The 8,170-nt window shown below is 43.3% G+C and overlaps 1 long non-coding RNA gene across 2 annotated transcripts in view; it reads left to right on the top strand.

Moving 5' to 3' along the window:
• LOC112674005 (uncharacterized) overlaps positions 1-2,535 on the top strand; it is a 43,260-nt gene extending 40,725 nt beyond the window's left edge. For both annotated transcript variants that reach the window (XR_004808841.2, XR_003145183.3), the window contains exons 3-4: positions 1,779-1,880; positions 1,981-2,535. This is a non-coding gene — a long non-coding RNA (uncharacterized LOC112674005). The remainder of the gene's footprint in view (positions 1-1,778; positions 1,881-1,980) is intronic.
• Positions 2,536-8,170: the final 5,635 nt, after the last annotated feature.

Here is an 8,170-nt window from a genome sequence, read left to right on the forward strand (position 1 = left end):
ACTGAGCCATCCAGGCGCCCTGAACTGTGTGATCTTTGTCATATTTTTTCCATTGATACGGTAAAGAGATTGAAAGAGGAAGCGCAATCATCAATAAACATAGGAAAGGATGCTTACCTTCACTAGTAATAAGGGAAATGCAAATTAAGACAAGCAGAGCCAATTTCACACCAATCAGATTGGCAAAATCAAAAAGCCTAATAATTCCAGATGTTAATGTAGGTATGGAGAAAACAGGGATTTTCAAACAGTGCTAGTGGAACTCTGACTTGGTACAATCAATGTAGATTAACCATTTGTAGTAAAGCTGAAAAATGTACATATATTGTGATATAGCAGCTCAACTTTTAAATATATACCCAAGACATTCTTGCAAGTGTGGTCCATGAGGCATTCTAGCATGTTCATTGTAGCATTGAGGAATCAACCTATCTCAATGTGTGTTATAGAAATAAATAAGTACGTTGTGATATATTCATGCATTAAGCACCATCAGAATGGTGAAAATGAACCATATCTGTAAGTACGAGCATGTTCAGGTCAGCCCAGTAGGAGACCAGAGGGAAAAGAGTGATTTGAGGCATTTATTCTCTCAGCTTCTTCCTTGTGGGGCCATATTGGGCTAGCTTCACCCATCCCATTCCACATGACTCTCCTCCCAGGTCTAATCCCCAGTTCTCTCACTTTGCTCCTTCTGGCCCAGGGCTGGTGATAGCTCCACTGTTACCAGCCCTGGGGCACCGCACTATTCTCTGTAAACAATCTTTATTAAGCTCTCTTTGGAATTCTGCGAGTATGCCATATTAGGATTCAGAGAGAAAACTGGCACAGGACATCCATCAGCAATTCTACTTCTCTGTACCCACCCTAGAGAAACACTTGCACATATGCCTATGGGGGAAGTGCAAGGATATTTGCTACACCCTTGTCTGCAATAATAAAAAATTAGAAACAATTTAAACATCTTCAAGTAGGGAAATAGCTAAATGAACTATAGTACATCCATATTATGGCATATTATGCAGCTGTTTGAAAAGGAGATAGATCTATTTGTATAACATGCAAAGACTTCTAAGATATTTTTTTTGCATGTAGAAAGTAAGATTCAATCCCATAATAAATTATATTAAAATGTTATGTATTTCTATAATTTTATGAATTCTAGAAAACTATGGGAACCTTTTCACTGTCCCTCCCTATGGAAGGATTATACATCTCCACCCCCACTGGAGTCAGGCTTGGCCCTATGATTTGCTTTGACCAAGGAAATGTGAGTGAAAATGCCATACTTCTAAGCAGAAGCTTTTAAAGCTTCCACCCTTCTTTCTTTCCCCTCTGCCATGAGATTAGCGCATCTTGGCTGCTTCTTCAACCTATGTCCAGGGAAATAGCTGAAGCCAACCCATGACAAACATGTAAGGATCAAGAAATAAACCTTTGTTGTTGTAAGGCACTGAGAATTTGAGGATGTTTGTTATTGCAGCATGACCTGACCTACTGTGACTAATGTGCACTGCTATATAATTGCCACTTGGTTACTTTCTGGGGAGGAGAAACAGCACTGGGGGGCAGTGATCACAGGGGATTTTAGTTTTTAATCTTTAATATTTTAGTTTTCTTACAATGAAAGTATATCCACACATCACCATGTAATAAAAATACATTATTTCAAATGAATACAGCAGGTGTTTTCTTACTTAAAATTAAATGCTAAAAAATATCAGTCTTAAAATACACACACACAAACACCCAACAAATTAATGGTTCTTTTTGCCCAGCTGGCACCCTGAAGAAACAGACTGGAGGCGGATAGCTCTGTGAACTTTCCAAGGCTAGAGGAACTACTGGAGCATGACGATGCCTCCCCACTTTCTCTGCAGGTAGAAATCTGCAAAACCTAGACACACTGTGAAACTTATTTCTGGTTCAGTTATCATGAAATTGAAATACAGACTCATAATCTTTTTTTTTTTTTTTTAGGTTAATGATGCCTGCCTTTCCAGTGACCTCATTTATATGAGAGCAAAGGTGATTATATGACCAAAATTCAATTCAGCAATCTTGGAGAATTCTGGTCTCTTACCACACAGTCTATTCTTCTGTGGAAAAGTAAGTGAGGACCATGGGAGCTGTGTTTCTGATTACACAAACAGATCTCTCTAAGTCAGGATTTCAGCCTTTGTTCCATTAAAACAAAAAGCCAAAAAGGATTGGATGGATATTAAAGACCTCACTGAGTTGACATGTCATAGACTACCCCACGATTTCAACTTCTTTTTCAAGCCAGACAACAGCTCTCTGGCCTTTGAACTCTCCTTTTGAGCCAAATGTCAATGGCCAGACTCTCCAATCCAGTACCCAGTCCCCAGCTTCATGGGATCAGGAAGCTAAGGTGGCAGCTGCAGGAGTAGCCATAACAACCCCCGACCTCTCAATCACAGCTCTGGTGACTTTGAAACAAGAGTTGTCCTTCCCTTCCCACCCCCTTCCTGCCCTCCCCAAGTTGGCAATGCCAACTCTCTCAATGAGTATGCAAGCACCTAATTTCCTATATTAAAGTTCTTTCTGCTTAAAAATATCTAGAGTGGTTTCTGCTTCTGTCTCCTACACAGAACTCTGACTAAATACAGGTTGGAAAATGATTTTCAGAAAGGAGACTCAAACATACACACACACACACACACACACACACAAATCATAGAGAAGGAGAAAAAAACAGTAATATTAGAAAATCACTCCAAGAGCTCAGACATCTGAATAATTGGGAGTTCTAGAAAGTGAAGACATAGAAAATAGGAAGCTAGAGGAAATATGTCTTCATAGAAAAATTCACAAAAATATCCCAAAGTTGAAGGAAATGGGTTTTCAGAGGGAAAGAGATCATTGAGAAAAATTAGACATCATGTGCCTTCCGATAGGATGCAATAGGAAATACATAATCTCACCTGTAAAATATTCTTGCCAAAAACTGAACTGAAATCTAATACAAGATATTCAAGGCATGATGTCACATTTTAAAAACACCTCAAGGGTCCAATCAGCCAAATTCAGATTGTGAGAAATTCTATAGGATAATTTACCCAGTTTTTTCAACAAGTCATATTTTTTTTTAAAAAGGAGGAGTAATTGTTACAGATTGAAAGAGAATTAGCTGCTAAATGAAACTAATAGACCTTGAATCCTGACTTAAGTAGGCCAATGTAAAAAAAAGTCAATTTTTGAGGCAATTAGGGAAAATCAAACATGGACTGTGTGTTAACTCCCTCAAGTGTGATCACAGAATTGCAATTATGTCATTATTAGCTTTTAAATTTTTTATCTGTTAGAGCTACATACTAAAGTATTTACAAATACAATGATATAATATCTGGGATCTTGTGTAAAATCCTGCTGTAAAAATGGGAGAAGGCTCTCTCTTCCTAGGTGGCTTACTTAAGAATTCGACTCTGATTTCACCTCAGGTCATGATCTCAGACTCCTGAGATGGATCCCCACACTGGACATGGAGCCTGCTTTAGATTCTCTCCCTCTCTCCCTCTCCCTCTGGCCCTTCTCATGCATGCATGTTTTCTCTCTAAAAAGAAAATGGTATGAAGGATAGATCAAATATTAAAATAAAGCTAGGCAATGGGTACATGGAGTTTACTGTACTATTCTACTTTTGTGTTTGAAAATTGTCATAATAAAAAGAGAAAGAAGAAAGAAAGAAAGAAAGAAAGAAAGAAAGAAAGAAAGAAAGAAAGAAAGGAAGGAAGGAAGGAAGGAAGGAAGGAAGGAAGGAAGGGAAAGAAAGAAAGAAAGAAAGAAAGAAAGAAAGAAAGAAAGAAAGAAAGAAAGAAAGAAAGAAAGAAAGAAAGAAGGAAGGAAAGAAAGAAAGAACAGGCTGGAGGAAACAAAGAAAGAAAAAAAAAGGGTAGGGAAGTGAAGGGGAAGGAAGGAGGGAGGGAAGGAAGACTACTGGATGTCTCAAGACTACTAACCATGGGGACGCCTGGGTGGCTCAGTGGTTGAGCATCTGCCTTTGGCTCAGAGTGTGAATCCAGGGCCCTGGGATCAAGTCCCAAATCGGGTTCCCCTTGAGGACCTGCTTCTCCCTCTGCCTATGTCTCTGCCTCTCTCTCTGTATCTCTCATGAATGAATAAATAAAATCTTAAAAAAAAAAGGCTATTAACCATGAAATTTCAAAGTAATAGCAACAAAAATAAATAAACTTTTGGAGAAACAAACTAGGCTCTTACTCTACACATCTATGTAAGAATGGCTTAAATTAAAAAAAAAAACCGGATGATAGCAAATGCTGACATAAATATGAAGCATTCGGCACTCGATTTCACTGCTGGTGGAAATTCAAAATGGTACAGCCACTTTGGAAGACAGTTGAAATCTTACAAAGCTAAACACAGTTTTAACATTGATTTAGTGATCATGCTCCTAGGTAGTCAGTCACTCAAATGAGATGAAAACTTATGTCCACACAAAAACCTGCACACGGAGGTTTATGGCAGCTTTATTCATAATGGTCAGAAACAGAATTGAGATATCTGACTTTCAGCAGCATATCTGTTTGCTGAGGCTGCTGTCACAAAGTACCACAAATTGGATGGCTCAAAACAACGGGAATTTATTGTCTAACAGCTCTAGAGGCTGGAAGTCTGAAATCCAGGTGTCAGCAGGGCCAGCAGGGTCAGAGGTCTCTCCCTCTGAGACTCTGGGTAAAGTCCTTTCCTGCCTCTTCCTTAGTTTCTAGTTTCAGGTGGTGGTTATAAGTCCTTGGTGGTCTTTGGCTTGTGGCTGCCTCTGTCATCACCTGGCTTTTTCCTTTTTCCTTTTTATTTTTTAAGATTTTATTTATTTATTCATGAGAGACACAGAGAGAGAAGCAGGCTCCCTGAGGGGAACTTGATGCAAGACTTGTTCCCAGGACCTGGTGATCATGCCCTGAGCCGAAAGCAGATGCTCAACCACTGAGCCACCAGGTACCCCAGCCTTTTCCTTTTTTTATGATGACATCAATCATAAGGGTTAGAATCTACCCTAATGACTTCATCTTGACTCAATTACATCTGCAAAGGCTTTTCCAAACAAGGCCATGTTTACAGGTACCATGGGCCAGGACTTCAACACATCATTTCTGGAGGACATGAGTCAATCCATAACAGCAGGTGAACGGACAAGCTGTGGTACATTCATAGAAGGGAATATTACTCAGTGATTAAAAGAAATGAGCTATCAAGCCATAAAAAGACCTGGAGGAACCTTGAACTGATTAGTGAAAGAATCCAGTTGGTGAAGGCTCCCTAGTGTACAATTCCAACTATACAACATCTGGAAAAGGCAAAACTGAAGTGAGTATAAAAGAGAAGTGATTGCCAAGGATTGGGGTGAGGGCAAGAGGTGAAGGTTGAATGAGTAGTTTCTTGTGGGATTGCTTTTAGCCTAAATGTTATTTATTGAAAAGAGCAGAGAGAGTACAGGCCCCCCTCGGGACAGGATGGAGCAAAACAAGTAGCGCAACTCTGCCTCCTGCTCAGCAACTTCTCTCCTTGCCCCACTGGGCAGAAGGCACGAGGGAGCTTTAAGACAGTGAAACTGTTCTGTATTATTCTATAATGGTAGATACCTGACATTATGCATTTGTCAAAATCCATTGAACTGTACAACAAAAAGAACGAGCCCTTGGGGCACCTAGGTGGCTCAACTGGTTAAGCCTCTGACTCTTGATTTTGGCTCAGGTCATGATTGTCAGAGTCGTGAGATTGAGCCCCATGTTGGGGTGCACGCTGAGTGTGGAGCCTGCTTAAGATGCTCTCTCTCTTTCTCTGCCCCTTCCCCCACTTCCACTCAGGCTCTCTTAAAAAAGAAAAGAGCCTAATGTAAACTATAGAGTTGAGTTAATAATAACATACCAATATTGGTACATCACTTATAACTGCTGTGCCACACTACTCTGTTAATCTGTTAACATTAGGGGAAACTGTGGGTGGGCAGAGTTTCGGTATATGGCAACTCTCTCTGTACTATCTGTTTAGCTTTTCTATGAATCTAAAACTGCTCTAAAAAAATAGTCTATTAATCTTAAAAAATCCTTTCTGGGGACACCTCGATGGCTCATCAGTTGGGCTTCTGCCTACAGCTCAGGGTGTGATCCTGGGGTCCAGGATCGAGTCTCACATTGGGCTCCCTGTGAGGAGCCTGCTTCTCCCTCTGCCTATATCTGCCTCTCTCTCTCGGTCTCTCATGAATAAGTAAATAAAATCTTTAAAAATAAAATAAAATAAAAAATCCTTTGTGGAATCCCTTTCAGAAAGTCTCCTGTTTCCCTACCGCACTCCCAAGACGGATTGGGGCCCTTTCCTCAGGATCCCATAATATCCTAGGCATGTATATTCCTATGGCTGCATTGGCCACGTTGTATTTTAATATGTTTATATCTGTCAATTAATAGCTGTGGTTTGCTGTCCTCTGGCCTAGAATGCAGAGATGATGAAAGCAGGTAATCCATACAACCAGTTAGTACACTCGGGAATGTTGGCAAAGGGCACTTCTGTTCCTTCCATGTGTTGACGACATCATTTGGGTATAATTATCATGAGCCCTCTGACCCACCAAGGCATTTTCTGGATGGGGCAGAAGGCACAGATTCCACTAAGTCATATTCCAAGCCGAGCAATCTCTAGATTACTGATCTTTTTGGTTTTCCAAAGATGGATCTCCATGGAGAAGTTTTTGCACGGGGAAACTCTTCCACAGCTCAAATCCTGTGATCTTTAACTTCAAATCCATGCTGTTTACGTTACATAACCCTCTCTTTCGCTCAAGTTAAACGCGTAAGGGTCACTGGCACAGGACAGATAACATAAATAAGAAAAGCAGACTCAGGTCAGGAGGGGACCCTGGAGCTTTGAAAAGTCTATGCCTGACCTAGAGTGGGCGGCCACTCCATGGCTTCAGCCAGTTGTCACCGCACAGAAATGTGGACACCGTTTTGCCAGTCAAGGCCCGGATGCAGATTTCTGTGCGAACAGAAATCTTTTGTAAAAATGTTGGCAAGGAACACAAATCGTTTAGAAATATAGGAGCTGGCATATCGGGGAGGGTAAGGCATCATCCAACTGAAATAGGATTTCATGATGGAGGGAAAATAGGGAAAGGTGGAAGGTTAGGGGCAGCTGCTGGAGGACCTCAGACTGTCACACTCCAGGAGCTTATCACTGGTCTTCCAGGTCTCAGTAATCACCAAAAGGATGGGAAGATAAGACCGGCATTCTTTCAAGATGCTTTGGCAGTTGGATGGGGGCAGGGCTGAGGGTTAGGGTGATGAGTTAGAAGTCTATCATTCAGCTAAGGAGGGGCAAAGCAGATGACAAAGGCCTGTTTGACTTTGTTCTTTCTCCCACCGAAGAACCCCCAAGACGGGGCAGGGCCGGGCTGTCTCGTGCTCGCTGCGTCTCCAGCACTAAGCACAAGGCCTGCTCCATAAATATTTGTTGAGAGAATGAATGAGAGGGAGGGAGAGGAGGTGAGGGGCACTCTGGAGAACTGAGTTTAAATGGGGTGTGTGTGCGCGCGCGGTAGAGGCCGGTTCCCTTTCCTGAAGCTTCCCCTGGGAGCCTTGGGAAGGGCGCGCCTCCACGAAGGGATCAGGGGCACCGGCTTCAATGAACACAAAAGACTCGGCCGGTCGAGGCCTGCAGATGCCTGGCGCTTCACGCGGCCTCTCCTGTCCACAAAAGGAGAACACGACGAGCGCCTTCCAAGGGCTGATGGGACGGTTAAGCGAAGGTTGAAGGCTGAACCATTTCTGTCCTTCCCCAGGTCCGCATTCCCGGAGCGCTCAGCCACAGGGGACTGACCTCCGCCTGCGACCCGGCGGCGATTCCTTTTGGAGGAGGGAGGGAGGCGATGACCCCGGCGTCGGCTCGGGTTCCCCCGCCGGGTTCCCAGCACCCCCGCACCCCAGCTCCGCCCTCTCGTCTCCCACTGCCTCTTTCCGCCCGCCGCCTCCATTTCCGCCCCCGTCCGCCCGCTCCCTCCTCGCTCCAGTCCGCCGCGTCCGGGTCTCCGCGCCCCTTCCTCCTCCCTCCGTCAGCGCCCCTCTCGGGCGGCCGGGGCAACCCCGTGCCCGGCTCGTCCAATGGGGAGCCGGCGCAGGGGCGGGGCGGAGCGCGG

This window comes from Canis lupus, chromosome 24 (assembly GCF_003254725.2).
Source record: "Canis lupus dingo isolate Sandy chromosome 24, ASM325472v2, whole genome shotgun sequence".
In the NCBI taxonomy this organism is placed as follows: domain Eukaryota; kingdom Metazoa; phylum Chordata; class Mammalia; order Carnivora; family Canidae; genus Canis; species Canis lupus.